Consider the following 27,320-nt stretch of genomic DNA (forward strand, 5'->3'; position numbering starts at 1 on the left):
GGGGAGGACTCTTTTCTCTACATAGCTATATTGCTAGGCATCAAATTAAGAGGAAGCAAGGGATCATTGTTTTGTGGACCTCCTCTGTTATCGATCAGTATCTACTACCAATTCTTGAAGCTGTGAAGGTTTTGGGTGAGGAGGTAAGGTTCTGTTGAGATGAGCTTTGGTATTTTGAATTAAAGTTTCAGTAAATCTTTTACAATATAATTGGATTTATGGATTGAGCTTCTCGGCAGTGATTGGTAGGGTTGCTGATCTACTGGAGTTGTGGTCATACGTCAAGGTCAGTACTTTTCTAGTGATGTACCTTGGGTATTCTATTAGTATGTTGCTAAATTTAGTTTCTAAAGGATGGTAGAGTTTGTGATTGATGATATGGTTGATAGGTTGATTGGATTGAAGTGAAGGATTGTGGATTTAGTTAAACCTAATTAGATTATGAAATTAGGTTAATTGTTGCGATTAGGGTTTTCCCTAATTTGATTGGGGAGTTTATTTAGTTATTTACTGTATAAGTAATTAACTAAATACAGTATGTGATTTCAGGACTTTGTTTCGAGGCGAGCGTCTCGACGCGGGATAACTTATCATGATCGACAGATTTTAAGGCGGGTACCTCTTAACTTATCTTTATGATATTGTCTATTGGATATGCATAGTATTTTATAGCTGCAAGCAATGATCATGTTTGCCTTGGTATGTCACGGTTTGATACCCATAACATGATCTGTTGGCCGTTTGTTATGTATCCATGTTTACGTTTTATGATTATTGCCATGAGTACCTTGGTTCCTAGAATAAGTGACATACCATACCTTGCTGAGGTTAGGACTAGGTTCTGGATTTTTATTTTCTGGCATGTATATCTAGATTATCTGATACCTAGGTTTTTATACCATACCTGACTTGTGTACCTCTATTTGTATATCATATCTGATTTGTGTACCTAGACCCTTTTTCTTTGATCTGTGCATATTGTTGGTACATATGTTATGAAGGGGGATATGTTTGGGATATAGGTTGTTATACCATAGAGGACCAGTATACCCTGGATTCGTGAATTTGACTTACTGATATTGTGGTACCCATATTATATATATATGGATTTTTCTAGGATGATCAGGATATTATAATGCATCATGATTGCATGCTGTGCGATAGTCGACTCCATTATTGTTGAGCACATCACCAGTTACATGGATCTGCACACACCACCACTCATGGGTTAGTGGTCGATTCAGGCAGTGTGTGTTGCAGCAGGGACTTTGTTTGACTACGTTGGTCCGCTCATGGGTAGTGTGACACAACGTGTTAGCCGGTAGGGATTCCTCCCCGTCATCGTGTACCGGGAGTTGAGAGCATTGCGCTCCCCCATTTATGATTTGGGGTAGGAGGATAGGTGTACTCCGACAGCATCCCGTCCACTCGGTCACTCATCAGGAGCAGTGACGACAGAGTGCACGGTTGTCACAGCCCTACCCACTCGGTCTCGCCATTTGTGTGTGAGATGACTGACTGGCGTCAGGGGTGACCAGGACGGATCATTGGCATCATATGCATTGATGCATTTATTTCTTGTGATTGTGTTTGTTGCATTTATTTGCTACATTTGGTTGGTTGCATATGTTTGACATACATATAGGATTTAGGGCACTTTCGGTTTGACGACCCTTTTGTCTGGATAGGAGTTCCTGGTGAGTACAGCTTTCTCAGTTACCTTTCAGTTTTGCATCTTTCCTATATATATGATTAGGAAGCTGTATTCCATGTTTATTGCTGTTAGATATATCTTACTAGGCATGTCTATTGGTATTTGCTGAGTCGTTGAACTCACCCCGTGGACACTATCTTTTTCAGGTACCAGGTTGTTTATGGTGTAGCTTGGAGTATCCTGTCTGCTGGTCCCCACGTCACATCAGAAGACATGTTTCCGCCTTTTTGTTTTATTTTATCTTGGTATATGATATGTGTGTTTTTGGCTTGGTGTGTTCCAGTTTTGTTTTCGGAGTATTGAGTCATTGTGTGGTGTAAGCCTAGCCGGCTAGCAGTTTGTTGTTTTGTTTTGTATGAGCTTGTTTTTATGTATTTCTGCTGTGTTGGTTTTGGTTTCAGCCGAGTGGGCTGATAAATATATATATAACTGCGTGGTTGTGTATATATTCCAACCGCATGTGACTGATGTATATTATATCTGTAGAAATGTTTCAGATTGTCACCCGTACAGGGGAGGTGCTTCCGAAATTTCTTCGGACAGGGACACCCCCGGGGCGTGACAATTTAGTGGTATCAGAGCAGGTATACGATACTTGCTATATGTTGTGGATTTTCGAGAGTTATCTGATACCAATTTATTTGGTATCAGAGCTCGGTTTACGAGTCTTATTTCTTGTGTTTCAAATTTCGTGTTTTGATCTTCTAGATGTGACTTTTCAGGTTTTGGGACCTGGCAGCATCAGGACATCTCCAAGCTATAGGAGGTATGTTGGTATATGTTATTCTACCGTTTTGGTTAGTATATGCACTGTTGACTATTATAGTCATGACATGTAATATCATCTTTTATTTAGTACCTGTCTGGTTGTTGTAGCACCTATTGCATGTGTTAGGTAAACCCTGATTGTGGTAGACCTTAATAGAGATCAAGGATTATAGTCTCCGGTGATTTTTCATACCATACACCAGTAGTTTTTAGCTTCTAGTACTACTAATAGGAGATGGAGGCACATACCCGCCTCTGCTATTATTAGCTGGGTAGTGGATAGTATCTATATCTTCATGTTGACCTAGCCAGTAGTATACTATTTTATCTTAATTAATTACATCAGTAGATAACTGATTTACTCTTGTTAGATTTGTCAGTAGAAGACTGATTTACGCTTGTCGACTTGGGTAGTCGTAGATTGATATACCTTAGTAGCTTATGGAGGATTAAGGTATTCTTGATTAGTTAGTAGATGACCGATTTAGCTTAATTGGTCTAATCTGAATCTTTGGGTTGCTTGTGCTTAGTTTGGTATCTAGGGCACATTTGAGTACATGTTTTGTACTGACGTGGAAAAGATTGAGTTGATCGTATATCATTGTCGATTTTGGTCAGTCTATAGAGGATCGATATATCCTATTCTATGAGTACTTTAATTTTAGATGGTATGTATCTAGTTGGATAACTTAGAAGGTGACCCTGTCGTTTCGGAATGTCAAGTTGATTGGGTCAAATATGTTGATTATTCCTATCTTTGTTTCGTGTACATATGATTGTTATGAGTTGAAGGAGTTCTATGATGGATAGTTCATTTGTAGGTAGTGTGAGTATTCCCATCTAGATATGGTTATTGTATGTTCCTCGTGGATTATAGCTATTTAGTTAGCTGTACGTGTCTGATTGACATATTGGAAGTATCTTGTCGTCTACATCGGTGTTGTGATAGGTACATATGTGTTTGGTGTGGTATCTGAGGTATCTTGTTGATTATGTGTGATTTGTGAGTGCACCTGGGTTTAGTATGCCTTATTGGAAGTGTATGTTGATTTTACTCTTGGCATATGTATATATATGTCATGTGAGTGTTGTTAGAGGTGTACTGTTGATTATACCTATGTTGGTATATGCACACGAGTTTGGTAGGCAATTGTTGGAGGTATCACGATGATTTATACCTATGTTGTGAGTATATTTGGTGTATACTAATTGGAGGATTATGTTGATCATACCTATGTTGTGTGTGCACGTGTGTCAGGTGTATGGTTGGTAGCATCATGATGATTCTACTTATGTGGAATGTAGAATGTTAAATGTCTATATTATGACATTGGTTGTATTACCCTGTCAACTAATTCTTCCATTAGTGGGTGACCGACCCACTAGGAGGATGATAGAGTTGACTATGGATTTAATTTGCTTACTGGGTGGTTATACCCTAGGCTACCCACAGTGACCTGTGGTAGAGTGACCTTGTGCAGTCTCTGGCTAGATGGTTGGGTGCTTTGGGCACTTATGTTTGTTTGTGGTAGAGCGTAATTCCCACATATTTTGGATTACTTGTAGCGGAGCATTGCTCCTATATTTATTGCAGATACATATTTCGGATTATTTGTGGGGGAGCGTTGCTCCCACATATTGAGGATTTCTTGTAGTAGAGCGTTGCTCCCACATATATGGTGTTTTCTGTGATGGAGCGTTGCTCTCACACTGGTGGATCTATGCTTTGGTGATTTATATTGTTGGTGATTTATATTGTTGGTGATTTATATTGTTGGTGATTAGATTTCAGACTTATTGTCAGAGATCTTATGGATATGGATGTCTGTGATACGGATGCTATGTGTCTTGGGTTTTGCCATTTAGGCTTACCGTGCCTTAGGTGTTTTCAGGGACTCAATGATTCTGGTATCCTAGGATGTTTGGATCGGTTTCCATTGTCTTTGTTGACGATGTAGTGATCTATTTCAGATCCGAGGTGAGTCACATACACCATCTTCGCATAGTTCTAGAGATGTTTCGATGAGAACATCTATATGTGAAGATCAGTAGTGTGTATTTTGATTGTCTTCTTGTGAGAAGTTTGAGACACACGGTCACCAGTAGGAGTATACCGTGGTTCCACAGGAGATAGAGGTTGTTACTGTTGGGAGTAGGCGGAGTCTATAGAAGAGGCTCGCAACTTCCTTTGTTTGGCTTGATATTACAGACGGTTTGCCGAGCTAGTTATTACCGGAGGTTCGTTGGGGGTTTTCCACGCGTTGCTATGGCAATGGCACGCCTGACCAAGAAAAGCGTGAAGTTCACGTGGTTCGAGAACTACGAGACCAGCTTCCAGGAGCTGAAGCAGAGGTTTATGTCGGCTTCGATTTTGGTTTTACCTTCTGGAGAGGACGGATATGTCCTCTACACCGACGTATCTATGCAGGGTTTGAGCGCTGTTCTTATGCAGCACGATATGGTAGTCTCCTATGCTTCTCGTCGGTTGAAGGAGCATGAGAAGAACTACCCTGAACATGATCTGGAGCAAGTCGCCATTATTTTTGCCATGAAGATTTGGCGACATTATTTATATGGCGTTACATTTGAGATTCTCATTGACCATAAGAGTCTCAAATATCTGTTTACTTAGGAGGAACTTAATCTCTGACGGAGGAGATGGATGGAGTTCCTGAAGGATTATGATTGTACCATTAGCTATCACCCGGGGAGAGCTAATGTGGTTGCCGATGCGCTTAGCAGGAAGTCCGGAGGGACTTTAGCTTGTCATCGAGTTGTGGTCACAGACTTGATTTAAGGTTACTCCGATTTGGGCCTTAAGGGGTAAGGACAGACAAAGCAAGGTACTCTGGTTACCATGGTTGCTCAGTCATTGATCAGGACGAGGATACGAGAGCCCTAGGCTGTTGATCAATATTTGCAGGTTATTTGCAGCCAGATAGCTTCCGGGCAGCAGACCGAGTTCACACGAGACGAGGAGGGTATTATATACTTCCGAGGTAGATTGTGCGTACCTCAGTCTCATCCGGCCTTACAGGAGCTATTTCAGGAGGTTCACCGCTCTCGATTTGCGGTCCACCCAGGCGGTACCCGTGTGTACCAAGATTTGAGGTGTTTCTATTGGTGGAACGATATGAAGGAAGACATCGCGGATTTTGTAGCTAGATGTCTTGTCTGTCAGCAAGTGAAGGCCGAGCACCAGAGACCTGCCGGCTTACTTTAGCAGATTCCTATTCCTGAGTGGAAATGAGAACACATTCCTATGGACTTTGTGGTGGGATTACCGAGGACACGACGAGGCCATGACGCGATTTAGGTAATCGTTGATCGATTAACCAAATTCGCGCACTTCTTAGCGATCCGGAGGACTGATTCCCTGGATCGATTGGTAGATCTGTTTTGCCGGGAATCATTAGATCACGGGGTGTCCCATTGACTATTATTTCGAATAGAGACCCCGGTTCACGTCTCATTTTTTTTGACAGAGTCTGCAACATGCCTTGGGCACGCAGCTCTGTTTCAGCACAACTTTCCATCCGCAGACAGATGGACAGTAGAGTGGACCATTTAGACTCTAGAGGACGTGTTGAGGTCTTGTGTATTGGATTTTAGGGGCAGGTGGGAGGATCATTTGCCATTGGAGAGTTCGTCTACAACAATGGTTTGCATTCGGTTATCCAGATGACACCGTTTTGAAGCGTTGTATGGTAGATCTTGTCGGACACCCGTCCTCTGGGATGAGGTTGGAGAGGCCCAGTTGTTGAGACCTCATAGAGTTCAGCAGGATGCAGAGTTGGTCCGTACTATTAGACGGAGGATGTTAGAGGCGCTGGATCGCCAGAAGAGTTACGCTGATCGGAGATGCAGACCACTAGAGTTCTCTATTGGCGACCATGTATTTCTGCGAGTTTCACCCACGAAAGGGGTGAAGAGATTTGGCCTCAGAGGTAAGCTAGCTCCGCGGTACATTGGCCCTTTCGAGATCTTGGAGAGGATCGGAGCGGTAGCTTACCGACTGGCACTACCACCGTCCCTGTCGGGCGTCCACGATGTATTTCACGTATCTATGCTGAGGAGATACGTACCTGATCCGATGCATGTGCTGACAGATATCCCAGTTCCCCTTCAGCCTGACATTTCTTATGAGGAGGTTCCAGTACGGATTCTCGACCGGAAGGAGCGTCAGTTGCGGAATAAGACTATCCGGCTGGTTAAAGTCGGATGACAGCATCATTCAGATGAGGAGGCTACTTGGGAGCTCGAGGATACTATCCGAGCTCGATACCCACATATTTTCCCTTGAGGTATGTGATTTAATTTACCGTTCAACATTTATACGCTTTACCTGTTGTTAGTGTTTGCTGATGGTAGATAACGAAATTTGGGGACCAAATTTTTATTAGTGGGGGAGAATGTAAAATACCGGAAAATAGGCGAATATTAATAAGGGAAATTTCTGGAATTTTTAGAATTTTTTCGGGAATTTTTCGGAGCTCGTACGAACGAGTTAACGGGGACAAAAACGGGGCCCGGAAAAGCCTGTTTAGGTTACCCCATTTAAGCGAGGAAATGTTTATATTTACATTTCATTTTCTTTTATTTTCTTTTTTCTTCGCCTTTTCTTCTTCTCCGCGCGCGCTGCTTCCTCGCCCGAATCACTTGTGCCCTAACCGCAGAGGCGATTTCATCTTCTCCTTCTACTTCTTCTCTTTCTCTTCATTCTTCTGCCGACGCCACTTTCTTTCCTTCTCCTGACGCTGAGCAACGCCGAGCCTAGCATCTCCGCTGACGCCGCCTCCCGATTTCCCCTCCCCTCCTCTGGTCCGACGAGACACCGTTGGCCTTCCTTCTGCCCTAGCGTCGGCTGCCACCACCACTGTGCCTGCCGACGCCGCCGTCTTCGACCCTAGCGCCGACCTCCTCCACTTGATCGTGCCCTAGCTCCGAACCAAGCCTTCTCCTCTTCCGAGCACCGATTAGCCGACCAAGTTCCTCTGCCCTGGACCTGCCGAAGCCCTCCAAGTCGTGCCCTAGTTCTGCTTGGGTTATTTCCGGCCAAGAGCAAGGAGGATTTAAATTCGATGTTTCTTCCTCGTGCCCTAGCTGCTTCCTGTGGATACCCATTATGTTTCCTCCTCACCAGATCTTGGACCAGGGGAGGACTCTTTTCTCTACATAGCTATATTGCTAGGCATCAAATTAAGAGGAAGCAAGGGATCATTGTTTTGTGGACCTCCTCTGTTATCGATCAGTATCTACTACCAATTCTTGAAGCTGTGAAGGTTTTGGGTGAGGAGGTAAGGTTCTGTTGAGATGAGCTTTGGTATTTTGAATTAAAGTTTCAGTAAATCTTTTACAATATAATTGGATTTATGGATTGAGCTTCTCGGCAGTGATTGGTAGGGTTGCTGATCTACTGGAGTTGTGGTCATACGTCAAGGTCAGTACTTTTCTAGTGATGTACCTTGGGTATTCTATTAGTATGTTGCTAAATTTAGTTTCTAAAGGATGGTAGAGTTTGTGATTGATGATATGGTTGATAGGTTGATTGGATTGAAGTGAAGGATTGTGGATTTAGTTAAACCTAATTAGATTATGAAATTAGGTTAATTGTTGTGATTAGGGTTTTCCCTAATTTGATTGGGGAGTTTATTTAGTTATTTACTGTATAAGTAATTAACTAAATACAGTATGTGATTTCAGGACTTTGTTTCGAGGCGAGCGTCTCGACGCGGGATAGCTTATCACGATCGACAGATTTTAAGGCGGGTACCTCTTAACTTATCTTTATGATATTGTTTATTGGATATGCATAGTATTTTATAGCTACAAGCAATGATCATGTTTGCCTTGGTTTGTCACAGTTTGATACCCATAGCATGATCTGTTGGTCGTTTGTTATGTATCCATGTTTACGTTTTATGATTATTGCCATGAGTACCTTGGTTCCTAGAGTAAGTGACATACCATACCTTGCTGAGGTTAGGACTATGTTCTGGATTTTTATTTTCTGGCATGTGTATCTAGATTATCTGATACCTAGGTTTTTATACCATACCTGACTTGTGTACCTCTATTTGTATATCATATCTGATTTGTGTACCTAGACCCTTTTTCTTTGATCTGTGCATATTGTTGGTACATATGTTATGGAGGGGGATATGTTTGGGATATAGGTTGTTATACCATAGAGGACCAGTATACCCTGCATTCGTGAATTTGACTTATATTGTGGTACCCATATTATATATATATGGATTTTTCTAGGATAATCAGGATATTGTCATGCATCATGATTGCATGCTGTGCGATAGTCGACTCCATTATTGTTGAGCACATCACCAGTTACATGGATATGCACACACCACCACTCATGGGTTAGTGGTCGATTCAGGCAGTGTGTGTTGCAGCAGGGACTTTGTTTGGCTACGTTGGTCCGCTCATGGGTAGTGTGACACAACGTGTTAGCCGGCAGGGATTCCTCCCCGTCATCGTGTACCGGGAGTTGAGAGCATTGCGCTCCCCCATTTATGATTTGGGGTAGGAGGATAGGTGTACTCCGACAGCATCCCGTCCACTCGGTCACTCATCAGGAGCAGTGACGACAGAGTGCACGGTTGTCACAGCCCTACCCACTCGGTCTCGCCATTTGTGTGTGAGATGACTGACTGGCGTCAGGGGTGACCAGGACGCATCATTGACATCATATGCATTGATGCATTTATTTCTTGTGATTGTGTTTGCTGCATTTATTTGCTGCATTTGGTTGGTTGCATATGTTTGACATGCATACAGGATTTAGGACACTTTCGGTTTGACGACCCTTTTGTCTGGATAGGAGTTCCTGGTGAGTACAGCTTTCTCAGTTACCTTTCAGTTTTGCATCTTTCCTATATATATGATTAGGAAGTTGTACTCCATGTTTATTGCTGTTAGATATATCTTTCTAGGCATGTCTATTGGTATTCGCTGAGTCGTTGAACTCACCCCCGTGGACACTATCTTTTTCAGGTACCAGGTTTTTTATGGTGTCGCTTGGAGTATCCTGTCTGCTGGTCCCCACGTCACATCAGAAGACATGTCTCCGCGTTCTTGTTTTATTTTATCTTGGTATATGATATGTGTGTTTTTGGCTTGGTGTGTTCCGGTTTTGTTTTCGGAGTATTGAGTCATTGTGTGGTGTAAGCCTAGCCGGTTAGCAATTTGTTGTTTTATTTTGTATTAGCTTGTTTTTATGTATTTCTGCTGTGTTGGTTTTGGTTTCAGCCGAGTGGGCTGATAAATATATATATAACTGCGTAGTTGTGTATATATTCCATCCACATGTGGCTGATGTATATTATGTCCGTAGAAATGTTTCAGATTGTAACCCGTACAGGGGAGGTGCTGCCGAAATTTCTTCGGACAGGGACACCCCCGGGGCGTGACACAAACTAAGGTAACCGTCTAGCAACAATTTTTAGCCATCCAACGTGATAAAATTAATATCAGTCATAAGCTGTAAACCATTATGAACCGATTACTGTGTAATTCAATCTCTTCATCTAAGTCTGCATCCTAATTAATTCGGTACATTATGCATTATTACCAAATTAATTATTTTACTTGATTTCCAAGATATAATAGACTCCTCTTGAATGATAAATCATTCCTCCCATGACCATGGATTTCGAGTCACTAATATCTCTATCAAGCGGCTAGGATGTTAACTCCTAATCCAAGAGAGCGATAAATCCTCTATTGACTCGACACTATTTTCTCTACGCTTTGTCATACACCCAACTACCGTATTAAGCACAATTCGATTAAAGACTGCTTTTAACGTCGTCAAAGCACATAACTCCACGCATAGAATAAATGAAGGTCTCAAGTCAAAAGATTAGTTACACTAGTTCATAAGAGGAATAACCAATGATGCTTAATATGTGGTCTTCTCTTGAGCGGGTCGTGTCTAGTGTACCTCTAAACTCAAGGCACCCCCAAGCACAACTTGGATATCCATCCATCGGTCTATCTTGACCTAGTCATACTCAGCGTTGATCTAGATATCCATGTCCCCTCTAGATATCTGTCCGATCAAGGACTATTTTTAGATTAATATGCCCATTAATCTGTGGGACTTTATCATGATACGTACATAAAAGTAAATAATTAATGATAAATACTTACCTTTATTAAATAATTATCCATAAAATACATAAGGACTGTCTTGGCACATAAGTGCACACACTAACATGCACATGCACATGCACATGAGCATGTAGCCACACCATAAAAAAATTTTAGAAGCGATTGTAAAAGGCCTATAACAATGTTTACCAATCGTTGCTAAACCTATTGCTCTGGTTTTTCAACCGTTGCAGATGTTAGAGGTGCTAAGGGCAACCGAAGCGATAAAACAAACTGGTGGTTTAAACCATTTAACCACTTCTAATGCATACCTTTGGAAGTGGTTAATAACCGCGTCTGATACATACCTTTAGAAGTGATTATTAACTGCTTCTGTTGCATACCTTTAGAAACGATTACTAACCACTTCTGATTGTTTACCATTAGAAACGGGTTTTAACTACTTGTGAATATATTTTATAGAAGCGGTTCAAAAATGATCATATATCATTAGAAGCATTTTAAAACCACTTCTAATATCAAATTTAAACCCATTAAAATATGATCCTATATCATATTTTACCAGCCGAATGCAATACCAAATTATATCAATTCGCAATATTCATATTTCAATTCACAAGACTATTACCAAAACAACAAATAATATTTATATTTCATTCTAAAATATTAATATATCTTATTTACATTTTTCTCCACAATGTACCACTACCACAAAACCTTCTTAAATCCCCAAAACATATACAATTTCTTCAATAACAAGTCTTCTCCAAAAAAAAAAAAAAGTATCAAAAGGAATCTATCTTAAGTTAAGTTACCCAACTTCAATCTTATCTTAAGTTAAGTTACCCAAAATTGTACTAGCCTGACATCATCCACATGTAAATCATCACAAAAATTGTGACATTGCATTTGCTTCAAGCGATAAAAAATAGAATTTGTGTACTCCACACATATCCCAAATCAGTAAAAAGTCCCATTAAACATATGAACACAATGGGAAAATAAACAAGACAAGTGATATAATAATTGAAAAATGAAAATTGAACACATGAAATTTAATAAGAAAATTTGCAAATAAGTTAGCTTTAAGAACAAGAGTGTCAGACTAGTATAAAAACTCATATGACTAAGATTATGAATTAACTTGTTTTAAAATCAATTTAATCTATATTTCAAAAAAAACAAAATGCCAAATATAGTAGCAAAATACTCTAACAAAAACATTTGTAGTTAAAAACCAAATTCATCGATTGCATTTGAAATTTTCTCTACTTAAATCTGGTTGTGGTGGCGGGGAGGATTTATTCCAATTTTCTTTAGCAGTTGATGGAGTATAAACTTGTTGCTGCATAATTTGCAAACATAGCTGACCTTGAATATGATACATCACTTCCACAAGTTGAGATTTCTAGTGTTGAATGTGTTGAACAACAAAGGTTCTTTCCATGCTCTTGATCATTTTGCCCAGATAAGGATTTTCTCTGGTAAATACTATAACAAGATAAAAGCATATCGCTTTCACAAAGTATGATACCATCGGAGAAGGATCTTTTGAAGAATTGCCTGAAAACATATCCATATCAGCTAAACAAACAATATATTCATCATTCAACTTGAAGGGACAACCAAAGTACATATATGCCATGAAGGATATTCAACATCATAAGGACCTTTTTTTTCCCAAATTGCAATGTTGGTTAGAGTCCAATTGGCATAATACTGGCTTACCTTGTTGAGGTTGGAAATAACCCCAAAATCTACATTTTACAGGGCCAGTCAAGAATCAACAGAATGAATATAATTAGATGTGGAAAAGAACTTAAAATCCACTTGCAAACATCAAAAATGGTAATAAAATTCAGTAGACAAATTGCTTTTGACATACAAATTTATTACAGCCTGCTTTTCAGCATAGGCATTGTTGTAGTATCTTTGAAGGGTTCTACACAACTCTTGAGATTGTATAGTAGCTTTCTAGAGGCCTCTCCTCTCAGAGATCGAAACAACAGAATAACAAGTCAAGCTACCAATGTAAAGAAATATGTGAAAAGAATGTAGCATATGTTAAATTTTTGATACAGTAAACTTGGGAGCAACACTAATCCGTTGGCTAACTTGTAAAATGAATAAAAACAAAATCTAAAGCACTAGAAACATACGTTAAGTTTAAAATAATACAAGAAGATTTTAATGCATGTAGATTTTTTTTTTTTTTTTGCTTCAGTGTATTTTTCATGCTCCGAGGGTATACTTATCTGTCGAATCGGACGGTCCCCCCTAATGATAATATAGGAAATACGATAATGAATCAACTCAAGCCAACATAAAATATCAATATAATATAATAATACCAAGTCACAAATAGCAATGCGTGTATATATATGTGAACATGTGATCATATTAAATTAACCAAAACAGTTATACCATTTTAATAAAACTTCATCGATTCGACAACATAAAGAAAACATAAATAGTGACAGCGGAATAGAAGAATAAACAACTGAAACAAAATCCAACTCGAGTGGGACTGATAGCCAGGACCTTTGAGCGACACAACTCCTATATCTGCTAACCTGAAAGCCAAAGGAAAAGTAAAGGGGTAGTGAGTATAACAACTCAGTAGATAGAAGAAAATAACGCATGAATAATATACTGTTAGGAGATCAAAGGATGCAGTCTTAGGTAAAATACTTACTAATCAATGTAGGTGTCCCGACATAATCACCAGCTAACCAAAAGTATAATCAATAATATAGGACTTCATTAACCTACTCAACCAAGTATAACCAATAAATCGGGAGTACATACAATACATCCAAACTTGCACAAACAAATACATGACCAACATATAGCAAGCACATAACAAATACTGACTACAGGAGAAATGCTCTACCATGGATGGTCCTGTGGGTAATCAAGGTAAATGACTAGTCACTATCCGCGGGAGAACGCTCTACCACGGATGGTCCTGTGGGCGGATAGGATGAGGTTGCTATTTGGCTCCCCTATCACTGACTGCGGAAAAACACTCTACTACGAATGGTCCCGTGGACAGTCAGAGTATGCTATTAGTCATAGTTTGCAGGAGAACGCTCTACCACGGATGATCCAGTGGGTAGACATGGTATATACCATCGGACACTAACGACGCTCTCAACCATGCATGGAAGACAAGATATAACAATAGTTGACAGGATACACTAACGGTTGTTGACAACTCTCTCAACCACGAATGAGAGACAATGATCGATAAGATATACTACGGTCGCTGACGACTCTCTCAACTACGAATGGAAGACAATAATCGACAGGATATACTAACGGTTGCTGACGACTCTTCAACCACGAATGGGAGACAATGGTCGACAAGATATACTAACGATCGCTGATGACTTTCTCAACCACAAATGAGAGACAATGGTCGATAAGATATACTAATGGCCGCTGACGATTCTCTCAACTACGAATGGGAGACAATGGTCGATAGAATATAACAACCAAGGATCTAGTAGGATATTCAAAATACTACACCATGATATAAAATAACAAACAAAGGTTTAATAAAATACTTGATATTCTATACTATGGTATGATCATCCCAACAATAAATACAAACTCAAATTATCACAACGAGATAATTATCACCTAGTCGAGTAACTATGGGTTGCAACAGTGGTGGCAACAGTGATAGTAAGGCTTTCGACACAGAGGATCAGGAATGGTGGCGATGGTTTCATAAGGGTAGCATGCTATCACAACGAGAAGGGGTGCGACTATTGGTTGCTTGTGGTGGAAGGTGGCCGAGCGTGCGCATGGGCGACACCGATCGTCCGTGTGGCGGAGCATTGCCATGAGCTTGTGGGTGACGAAATGATGTGGAGGGGAGAATATGGTCGCTGCGCCAGCATTAACTGGTTGCATAGGCGGTTGGTGGCCGCGGCGACGTCGCAGTGATCATGAAGATCTGGAACTGGTAGGCGACAACGCATGAGCTCGGGGTCGAGGCATTTGGTGATAGAGGGAGGAGGACTAGAGATGGGGCACTGATCTTGACCGCTCATGAGGACAGCGGAGCAGCTGGCGGCCAATCACTGGTCATGACGCCCGTTGATCGTGCGCCGCGAACAACACTGTGCGTGCATGAGATATGAAAGACGGAGGAGACTGGTGTGGTGACGGACCACCACCAGTGCTCACAGGGAGGTAGGGCTGCTCTCGATGGCTGGAGGTGGGGTTCCCCGGTGGACGACAGGAAGGAAGCGCGGAGGTGGTCGAGGGCACAGCATCACTGTGCACGAGGAGGCGACCATGATCCTGAGCTTAGGGTTGAATAATAGACGACCGAACTTTAAAATGTACTCGAAGAACCTTTATCTTTTAACCCATTCTTTCCATTAAATATAAAAAGATTCCTATAAAAATTCAAAAAAAAATTCTAGTAAATTCTAAAAATTCATATAAACTTATTTCCTCATAAACTATCCACAAAAATATTTTTTTCCTTAAAATAATTTAATTATGTCACATTTGAATTATATTTAAATCTTTATTATATTTTTGGTATATTATAACATTGAAAAAAACATGTATTTGAAGGCAAACCTTATTATGAGCAGGTGAACCACCATTTTGTAGAGCAAGAGTATCACCCATCCTTTCATACAAACTCATGAAATCATCAGCCAAAGGAGAATCTAGATCAATCCTTGGTATATGTATCATATGTAAAGCATGAAGTTGATGCCAAAGAGCAGCTAAACTATACGCATATTGAGCAACATTTGTCCGATCTAAATAATCAATGCAATTTGTTTGCAGAACACCTTGTTGGAATCTAATTAATTTAGCTAAGAAAATTCCAGAGTCACTGGTTTTGTATTGTGCAGTTTGTTGTTAAGATGTAACGTAGTCTTCCATACTATAATCTTGAGAAGAAGGTATCTGGATTTTATTTTCTTGAGAAGCAACTTCTATCAAGTTATCTTCTCGCAAACCATCTCTAATGATGAAAAAGTGACACAAAAGATGATTGGTAAAATAGCCACCACAGAGAAGTATGAAATGTTATTTAACCCTAATTTTAACTTGGGTTGATGCATATCAAAAGAGGAAGATTATAAGTACCCTTGATAGTTTTGATGTGTTCAATCAAATTAAGTTAGGTTCTGTTATGTTTAATCTTGTGTCTAAGTGTGCAAGAACTTAGGAGCATAAGAAGTCGAGCGAAAGACTTAGCTAATGAGAAGGATGACACTGGAAAGAGTCAACGGACTCGGTGCGTTCGAGCGATGAGGTACTGTAGAAGAGCATGCTGGCGGATAAGAAGGAAGTGCACGACATTTCTGAGGGACGAGAAGCCAGAGTAGAAGATTGCTCGAGGATGAAGATTAGCTAAGGAGATGATCTGCTGTAAGGAAGGCGCCTTCAATGGCTTGGAAGGTACCTTCCATGAACAGTGCTGAAGGCGCCTTCCATCCAGTTAAAGGTGCCTTTCGTAGCCGTTAGCTGAAGATAAAACTTTATCTTCGACAGATAATGTTTTCCACTCAAAGGTGCCTTGAATCTTCTTGAAGGCAACTTCCACTTACGGAAATATTTAACTAATGTGAAAACTAAACTGGAAGGTCTTCAGATTGTATTGCCATCGTCCTGAGCTTGCTTGCCTGTTAATGTCTTCTACCTCATTCATCTCATTACCTAAAATTGTTAAAATCTATGAGTCGTGACTCAACACATTCAAATCATACTATGTATTAATTAGTTCCAATATCCATGTGTCCAAGAGGGGAAACCTAACTTAACTACATCTTTATCCATATTAAAGTATTTTACTTGCATATGCGCACTAAAGCATGAATGTAACCATACTGCATGCGAGGACATACACATGAATGTGAATATAAGAGCATAGACGTGAGCATAAACATATATAGGCACAAACATAAGCATACATGAACATAAACATGAACGTGAGCACAAGAGCATAGGCATGGGCATGAACTTACATAACATAACATATACATGAATGTAAGCATAAACATAAGCCTTTATGGTTTGGCATTCTCCCCTTGTGTGTGTACCCGGATCATACCACCGTCCCATACATGAAGTTAATTAACTTCTTAGGTAAGCTTCTAGAGCTTGCCCGGGACATATCTTATCCGTCCCCTTGCTCCTACCATAATTGGTAGGAATTCGAGCCTTGGAACGAACACCCCTACCCATACATACTAATTAAACTGATACTATAGTATAAGCTTCTCGGACTTGTTCGAGATATATCTTATCCATAATATGGGCTACTTGGGAGGGGATCCTCGAATCGATGCAAGAAGCTCCGCGGACCAAAGGTACCCGCACCCGAACCTTGGGATGGGAGTGATACACAATATTCAGATTGTAGCTTGGTAAGCTCCCCAGGGTGTAGGATTTCCTCGAATCAACACTTAGGGATCTTCCTGGGCTTGTCCGAGACATGTCCTCCCCATACATACATAACTAATTTTATGGAAAACTTCCCAAGCTTGGATCTTTGAAACATATCTTACCCATACATACGTAACTAATTCAACTAGTAAGTTTTTCGTGCGTAGGTCCCCAGAACATATCTTACCCATACATACATAACTAATTCTAATGGTAAGCTTTCTAGGAGTAGGTCCCCGAAACTTAACTGGGTAAGTGGCTCGGGCATGGGTCCCCAGGGTCACACTAGTTACACTTAAACATATACATAAGCATAACCATGATTAATAAAGAAACATGGAACATAAATATAAACATGTGCATAAACATAAACAGGATCATTTCAAGAGCATGGGCATAACCATAACATGCACCTAACATAAACTTGATCACTTGATAAGTATGGACACAAACATAAACATGCACACAACACCAACCTGATCCCTACATGAGCATGGAAGTGCGGAGGTGATCGAGGGCACATCGTCGCTGTGTGCATGCGAGAGGAGGCGACCACGATCCTGAACTTAGGGTTTAATAATAAAAGACCTAACTTTAAAATCAATCAACTCCTCATTTAAATAGGTACTCCAAAGAACCTTTATCTTTTAACTCATTCTCTCCATAAAATATAAAAAGACTCTTATGAAAATTTTAAAAAAATTCAATAAATTCTAAAAATTCATATAAACTTATTTTTTGATAAACTATCCACTAAAAATATTTATTTTCCTTAAAATAATTTAATTATGTCACATTTGAATTATATTTAAATCTTTATTATATTTTTGGTATATTACAACATTGAAATAAAACATGTATTTAAAGGCAAACCTTATTATGAGCAGGTGAACCACCATTTTGTAGAGCAAGAGTATCACCTATCCTTTCATACAAACTCATGAAATCATCAACCAAAGGAGAATATAGATCAATCCTTGGTATATGTATCATGTGTAAAGCATGAAGTTGATGCCAAAGAGCAGCTAAACTATACGCATATTGAGCAACATTTGTCCAATCTAAATAATCAATGCAATTTGTTTGCAGAACACCTTGCTGGAATCTAATTAATTTAGCTAAGAAAATTCCAGAGTCACTGATTTTGTATTGTGCAGTTTGTTGTTAAGATGTAACGTAGTCTTCCATACTATAATCTTGAGAAGAAGGTATCTGGATTTTATTTTCTTGAGAAGCAACTTCTATCAAGTTATCTTCTCGCAAACCATCTCTAATGATGAAAAAGTGACACAAAAGATGATTGGTAAAATAGCCACCACAGAGAAGTATGAAATGCTATTTAATCCTAACTTTAATTTGGGTTGATTCATATTAAAAGGGGAATATTATAAGTACCCGTGATAGTTTTGATATGACCAACCAAGTTAAGTTAGATTCTGTTATATTTAATTGTGTGTCTAAGTGTGAAGGAACTTAGGAGCACAAGAAGTCGAGCGAAAGACTCAGCTAGCGAGAAGGATGACACTAGAAAGAGTCAACAAGCTCAGTGCGTTCGAGGGATGAGGTGCTGCAGAAGAGTATGTTGACGGATAAGAAGGAAGTGCACGACGTTTCTAAGGGACGAGAAGCCAAAGTGAAAGATTGCTTGAGGATGAAGATCAGCTAATGAGTTGATCTACTGCAAGGAAGGTGTCTTCAATGGCTTGGAATGTGCCTTCCATGAATAATGTTGAAGGCGCCTTCCAACCGGTTGAAGGCGCCTTCTGTAGCCGTTAGCCGAAGATAAAACCTTATGTTCGGCGGATAAAGTTTTCCACTCAAAGGTGCCTTAAACCTTCTTGAAGGCGCCTTCCACCCATGGATAAGATTTTCCAGGAGCTATAAAAAGGCTCCTAGAGCCAGGAATTAATCAACAACTTGAACAACAAGTCTTGTACTTTTTCATAGTCATTCTTTTGAGCTGTCAATTTCTACAAGAGTCTTTTTCGCCTGCAACGAAGGAGAATTCTTTAGTGAGCTTTTCAACATCTTGGATTAATAATCACTTAGGTTGTAACCAAGTAATTCTTCTACCTCTTTTATTTTATTAGTTATTCAATTAATTTATTATAATTGTGTTACTAATCTAAGTCATAAGTTTCGAGAAGCGTATACTTATTTTTTCAAGATAATTCACCCCCTCTTGTCGACCTTACTGGAACCAAAATATACAATTCCAGAATTTATTCTTCAAAGGAAATATTTAACTAATGCAGAAACTAAACTGGAAGGTCTTCGGATTGTACTGGCATCGTCCCGAGTTTGCTCACCTATCAATGTCTCCTGCCTCATTCATCTAATTACCTAAAATTCTTAAAATCTGTGAGTCGAGACTCAACACATTCAAATCATACTATGCATTAATTAGTTCCAATATCCATGTGTCCAAGAGGGGAAACCTAACTTAACTAAATCTTTATCCATCGTAAAGTATTTTCCTTGCATATGCGTACAAAAGCATGAATGTAACCATACTGCATGCGAGGACATACACATGAATGTGAACATAAGAGTATAGATGTGAGCATAAACATACATAGGCATAAACATAAGCATACATGAACATAAATGTGAACGTGAGAATAAGAGCATAGACATGGACATAAACATACATAACATAACATACATATGAACGTAAGCATAAACATAAGCCTTTATGGTTTAGCGTACTCACCTGGTGTGTGTACCTAGATCATACCACCGTCTCATACATGAAGTTAATTAATTTCTTAGGTAAGCTTCCAAAGCTTGCTTGGGACATATCTTACCCGTCCCCTTGCTCCTACCATAATTGGTAGGGATTCGAGCCTTGGAACGAACACCCCTACCCATACATACTTAAACTGATACTATAGTATAAGCTCCCCGAGCTTATCTGAGATATATCTTATCCATAGTATGGGCTACTTGGGAGGGGATCCTTGAATCGACGTTCGAAGCTCCCCGGACAAAAGGTACCTGCACCCAAACCTTGGGACGGGAGTGATACACAGTATCCATATCATTGCTTGGTAAGCTCCCCATGGTGTAGGATTTCCTCGGATCAACACTTAGGGAGCTTCCTAGGCTTGTCCAAGACATGCCCTCCCCATACATACATAACTAATTTTATGGAAAACTTCTCGGGCTTAGATCTTCGAAACATATCTTACCCATACATATGTAACTAATTCAACTAGTAAGCTTTTCGGGCATAGGTCCCCAGAATATATCTTACCCATACATACATAACTAATTCTAATGGTAAACTTTCTAGGACTAGGTCCCCGAAACTTAACTGGGTAAGTAGCTCGGGCATGGGTCCCCAGGGTCACACTAGTTATACTTGAACATGTACATAAGCATAACCATGATTAATACAGAAACATGGAACATAAATATAAACATGTACACAAACATAAACAGGATTATTTCTTAAGCTTGGACATAACCATAACATGCACCTAACATAAACTTGATCACTTGATAAGTATGGACACAAACATAAACATGTACGCAACACCAACCTGATCCCTACATGAGCATGGGCATAGACATAGACATAGACATAGACATAGACATGTACATAAACATGATTATATACCTAAACAAGTGATCACTACATAAGTATGAACATAAACATGTACATAAACATAATCTTGATCACTACATAAACATGGCTAAGACATCAAAACATGATTGACTTCATATCCACCTAACCCTAGTTCGAAACTAATTTATATTATAATGATATCAAAACATAATTGCTAACTTTTAATTGGAAAAAAGTAGAAGAACCTGAGCATGGTTGTAAAGTAAAAACATGATTATTAACCCCTAAAAATAGTGAGGGAAACTAACTTCCACTTAATCCCCAAAATTTATAATTTGTTACATCCTAATTTGAGCATGCAAAATTCCTAACTTTAAAGAATCACTAATAGAAACCATCTACCAAAATGATAGTGCAACTTCATGATAAATAACCTTCAAAAGTAGTAATTAAACTACCCCTTATAAAAATCTGAAATGTACAATTGTTACATCCTAATATGAGCCTACAAAGATCCCTAACTTAAACTAATGAAAAAAATTCTACAAAATGAGAGTGCAACATTATATTACATAACCTCCAAAATAGTAGCAAATCAACCCTTATAAAAATCAGAAACAAACGATTATTACATCCTAGTATGAGCATACAAAGATCCTGGACTTCCTAGCAAAACAAATGGAAACTTCTACCAAATGATAGTGCACATCATGATGCATAACCTCCAAAAATAGTAGCAAAACAACCCTTATAAAAATGCAAAATTTAATCTATAGCATACAAAGTTATCATGATAGGATGAAAGGAGACACTTAAGAGAACTACACCTAATCCAAAAATTAACATATGATGCCCAAGGTGATCATAAATAGAAATAAAAAGAACTTAAACATAACTATACTAAATCCAAAAATTTACATAAATCTTAGCAAGACATGGTTAGTTTCATGGCAACATAATCCCAAAGATCCAAACCTACACATGACACAAAGTAATCATAAACTTGTGTTCAATCTTTATGGTATCAAAATTTCTAGGAACCAAACCTAACTTAACCTCCAAAGGTATCAACAATAAGGAGGATTTCATGACATGGAAAACTAATAAAATTGAAACTAGCAAACTTACAAGGTTCAAAACATGAGGATTTCATGGCCCCCTAAAACCCTCAAAATCGAACTATAAGGGGACTAAATATGCATGAATTTAAGGAACCAAAAAAACATAATATGAGAAGAATATGTCGTCAACTCTATCTTGATACCAAGCCTCTTTCTTCTCCATCCCTTAGAGCTTGGAATGATGGTGGTGGAGGCTAGGGCCGGCGGTGGTGAAGGAGGGTTTTAGGGTTTTTGGGAAGTAGCCAAAAATCCAAGGTGAGGAATGCATTATATAGGTTGTTCCATGTCCTATCCACATTTGAACATTTCCACCATAATTACTATGTCATATAAAATTTTATACATATAATAAAATTTATATAAATTTTATACTAAGTCATATAAATTTTTATACATATAATAAAATTTATATAAATTTTTATACTAAGTCATATATATTTTTATACACATGATAAAGATTTATATCTATGGGTTAAATAAATTTTTATATACATAATAAGTCATATAACTTTTTATACAAAAATTTATACACATGAGTTATATAAATTTTTATATACTTACTATGTAACGCCCGGGGGAGTCCCTGTCCAAAGAAATTTCGGCAGTACCTCCCCTGTACGGTTAATAATCTGAATCATTTCTACATGCACAATATACATCAGTCACAGGCGGCTGGAATATACACACAACCACGCAGTTATATGATACAGCCTACTCGGCTGATACAATAAAAAACACAAGGCACGCAGTTATATGTAAAGTAGCTCACTCGACTGTACCAAAACCAAAACACAACGGAAAATGACAGAAACCAAATACAAACCAAATACAAAACTGTTAGCCGGCTAGGCTTACACAACCAACAATAATACAAAATACCACATAACAACTTCAAAACTCCAGAAACAAAACCGGAGCACAAACTAAACACACTGACACATAAAACAAAAAAACATAAATGAAACCGATAGATCTTCTGAGGTGACGTGGGGACCAGCAGACAGGATACTCCAAGCAACATCATAAATAACCTGGTACCTGAAAAAGATAGTGTCCACGGGGGTGAGTTCAACAACTCAGCGAATACCAATAGACATGCCTAGTAAGATATATCTAACAGCAATAAACATGGAATACAACTTCCTAATCATATATAGGAAATATGTAAAACTGAAAGGTAACTAAGGAAGCTGTACTCACCAGGAACTCCTATCTAGAACAAAAGGGTCGTCAAACCAGATACACAATATGTCACCTGTATGCATGTCAAACAAATGCATCCACCAAAATGCAACATATAAGTGCAGCAAACACAAGCAAATAAATGTAATAAATGCATATGGTGCCAATGACATGGTCACCCCTGACGCTAGTCAGTCATCTCACACATAATGGTGAGACTGAGTGGGTAGGGCTGTGACAACCGTGCACTCTGACGTCACTGCTCCTGATGAGTGATCGAGTAGACGGGATGCTGTCGGAGTACACACATACTCCTACCCCAAATCATAAATGGGGGAACGCAATGCTCTCATCTCCTGGTGCACCATGATGAGGAGGGATCCCTGACGTGCTACCACGCTGTGTCACACTACCCATGAGCGGACCAACGGAGCACCGAATAGAGCAAAACTGACGTGCTACCACGCTGCGTCACGCTACCCATGAGCGGACCAACGGAGCACCGAATAGTGATGAAACTGGCGATATACTCTACAATAATGGAGCAGTCTGTCACACAGCATGCTATCATCCGAATGGTGCATGAAACTAAGCATGACAATATCCTGAACCAAATCCACACACAGATATATATATATATATATATATATATATATATATATAAATGTGTACCCTAGTACAAGTAAGTCAAATCCACAGATCTAGGGTATACAGGTCCTCTATGGTATAACAACCTAGGTCCTGAACATATCCACCTCCATAAAATATGTACCAACAATGTACATGGATCAAAGCAAAAGGTCTAGGTACACAGATCAGGTATGATATAAAAATATAGATACACATGTTAGATAATAAAAATCTATAGTCTAGTCCTAAACTCAATAAAGCATGGTATGCCACTTACTCTAGGAACTAAGGTACTCATGGGAATAATCACGAAACGTAAACATGGATACATAACAAACGCCCAACAGAACATGCTACGGGTAACAAATAGTGACATACCAAAGGAAAACATGATCATTACTTGTAGCTATAAAATACTATGCATATCCAATTGACAATATCATAAAAGATAAGTCAAAAGGTACCCGCCTCCAATAGAAAGGTCATATCGGTCCAAATCCGACGTCGAAATGCTCGTCTCACGCCAAGGTCCTGTGTCACCAATATACATACATTTTTATTTAGCTACAACTCAAATGCATAGCTAAATAAAATCCTTAAGGCTAAATTAGGGTAAAACCCTAATCAATCTAACCAGCTAGTAATCCAATTTATCCCTAATTTAATACATGTACTTAGGTTAACATTAGTTATTAACCTATCTATCAATCATCGACAACATGATCAAAACCATGATCTATAGCATGTATCAAATGCCCTACACCTTACCTTATTTCTCAGCCGCTCCTATAAATCCACAGGCAAGGAAAAATTACTGCTGGACGAAGTAACCGCTGTTGGAAACAAAACAAGCAAACCCAAATCAACAATTTCCCTTCCAAACCTTGTTCCCTAATAATCCTGATTTCAAATCTAAATTTCCAATAGCAAGAACTAGATCAAAACACATTTTGGGTAATCAACACTTACCCTAATGTCACCAATCCTCTACTCCACCAGAAGCAACTAGCTGTTCCGAAAGTCACCCAACATCTCCACTGCCATAAACAGTCCACAGATAAATTCTCAACCATTTGATATACCCTTGATCCCACCAATAGGATCTAGATCTAATAGGGCAGAAATAATCAAACCAAAACTCACCAATTGCGGACGTTTCCCTGTTGGTTCACTGTAGGAGGTGGCTGAAGGAAGACCAACAGTGGAGTTAGGGCATGGAAGGGAACACCAAAACTTGAGTTGCTGCTCCTAACCGAAGACCTACTCAAGCTTCTGGATTCCGGCGATCTAGGGCACAGGTATGCCGGCAACAACACACAGTGAGGTCGGCGTCGTTTGTGGTGGCCGATGGCAACACAGAGAGAAGAAGAGAGTCGCTGGTCGGCTGGAACGAGGGCTCATGTACAGCAGCAACCCGCGACCAATGGCGTCGGAACAGCAGTGGCGTTGGATTTCCAATGGCCGGTGATCGGCGCGCGTGTCAAAAGAGAGGAAAGAGTGGCTCTCGTCGCCGACGGCCTGGCTTCGGGCAAAGGAGACAGTGAGATCGGAAGAAGGCTCGGTGACGAAGAAGATGAGAAGAGGGGAGAAGAGGGGAGAAGAAACCGCTGCTTGTGATTAGGGCACAACATCGGCGGGGAAGAAAAGAGAAGGCGTGGGGGAAGAAGAGGAAAAATCGGCGTCGGCTCGGGCTAGATCACGCGGGGAGAGAAAAAGAAAAAAAAGCTAAAAGAAAAAGGAAAAACAAAAAAACAACTTTTCCTCGTTAAAATAGGGTAGCCTAAACAGGCTTTTCCGGGGCCCATTTTTATCCCCGTTAACTCGTCCATACGAGATCCTAAAAATTTTGAAAAATTTCAAAAAATTCTCTTATTATTATTTGTCATTTTCCCGATATTTTACATACTAAGTCATATAAATTTTTATATACATAATGAAAATTTATATACAAAAGTTATATAAATTTTTATATACATATTAAGCCATACAAATTTTTATATATACTAAGTCATATAAATTTTTATAATAAAAATTTATATCCAAGAGTTATATAAATTTTTATATACATACTAAGTCATATAAATTTTATACACATAATAAAAATTTATATCCAACTATTTTCTTAATATAATTGATAAATCCAAATTTCATAAATGTAAGATAACTTAATTAATTAAATCTAACTAAATCTATCTATTTAAATTAATCACTTCTTAATTAAATCATAATTGATCAAATAAATTATTTTAATTAAAATAATTTGATTTCGGGCACTACAGGGGCCTTCTTAGGTATCAAAGCAACGATCACTTTCTAAGGCAAAGTCTTTTAATGAAATTATACATTTAATCAAGTTGTTGAAAAACCCTGGTCTAACTAGTTTAGGATGCGATTGTTGGTGCAATCGACCTCCTAGGTTTTAATGTCAGACAAATATGTTTAAGTAAGAATGTTTTAGTATGGAGCTTGATCTAGGGAAGTCCTAGTTGGAGGCTAGGCAAGGAGAGAAAATCTCGGTATATCGTGGAAGCCAGGTGGATAGGTCTGGAGGACTTGATCCCTGGGTAGCCGAATACTGAGTCCTAGTTGTAGGATAGGTAAGGGAAATCTCGGTATGTCGTGGAAGCCAGGTGGATAGGTCTGGAGGACTTGATCCCTGGGTAGCCGAATACTGAGTCTTGGTAAGTGAAGCCAAGTGGAGAAAATCCTAGGGGTGGTAACCTTAGGTAACGAGAAGTCTTGGAGGAGTGAACTCCAAGCAGGGTTGATCGGATGGTTTCTGGTCCACCGCGCGCGGTCGACCGGACCAGCGGATCTCGATAAATCTAGGTTTAGGTTTATCATTGTTTTCTGTATTACTATTATTGCTGTTGGCTAATGTAGTATTACAGGAAAAGTCTTAGTGGATCAGGCGATCAGACACTGAGCAGGTAAAAGTCCAAACATGTCTGGAGGAGCATGTTTGGCAGGTAAGTTGAGGTGTGCATTTAGAGGTCATGATGAATCTATCCATTCTACTAATCGTGGAAATTTCATTGAATTAGTTAAGTTGCAAGCAAGAGTGAATGAAGAAATTGCTTTAGTTGTCTTAGAAAATGCTCCTCAAACTGCCAAGTATACATCTTCCAAAATTCAGAAAGAATTATTCCATATTTTTGCTAATAAAGTGTGAAATATGATTCGTGAAGGAGTGGGGGATGCCAAATTCTGTATTCTTGTTGATGAAGCTCTTGATGAATCTAATAAGGAACAGATGTCCATCATTTTGAGATATGTGGACTACAAAGACATTGTTTAAGAACGTTATTTTGAAGTTGTTAATGTGATTGACACAAATGCATTAACTCTTAAAAAAGAAATACGTAATGTGCTTTCTCGTTACAATCTTTTGGTTGAAAATTTACGGGGTCAAGGATATGATGGAGCTACTAATATGCGGGGTGAATGGAATGGATTACAAGCCTTATTTCGCAAAGATTGTCCGTATGCCTATTATATGCATTGTTTTTCCCACCGCTTGCAACTTGCTTTAGTTATGGTATCGAAAGAAGTGCATGACGTATGACTTTTCAAAATTGAGTTCCATTATCAATTTTTTGGCTCTTCTTTCAAATGTCAATGTGAGTTAAAAATCTATTCGAGAAGATGAAATCACTAATATGATAGTTTCGAGAGAACTTAAAACTGCTACAGGGGCTAATCAAATTCATACTTTACAATGAGCTGGAGCTACTCGTTGGAGCTCTCATTTTGCTTCTGTCAATAATTTAATTCATAT

Source organism: Zingiber officinale, chromosome 6B (genome assembly GCF_018446385.1).
Source record: "Zingiber officinale cultivar Zhangliang chromosome 6B, Zo_v1.1, whole genome shotgun sequence".
Classification (NCBI taxonomy): Eukaryota; Viridiplantae; Streptophyta; class Magnoliopsida; order Zingiberales; family Zingiberaceae; genus Zingiber; species Zingiber officinale.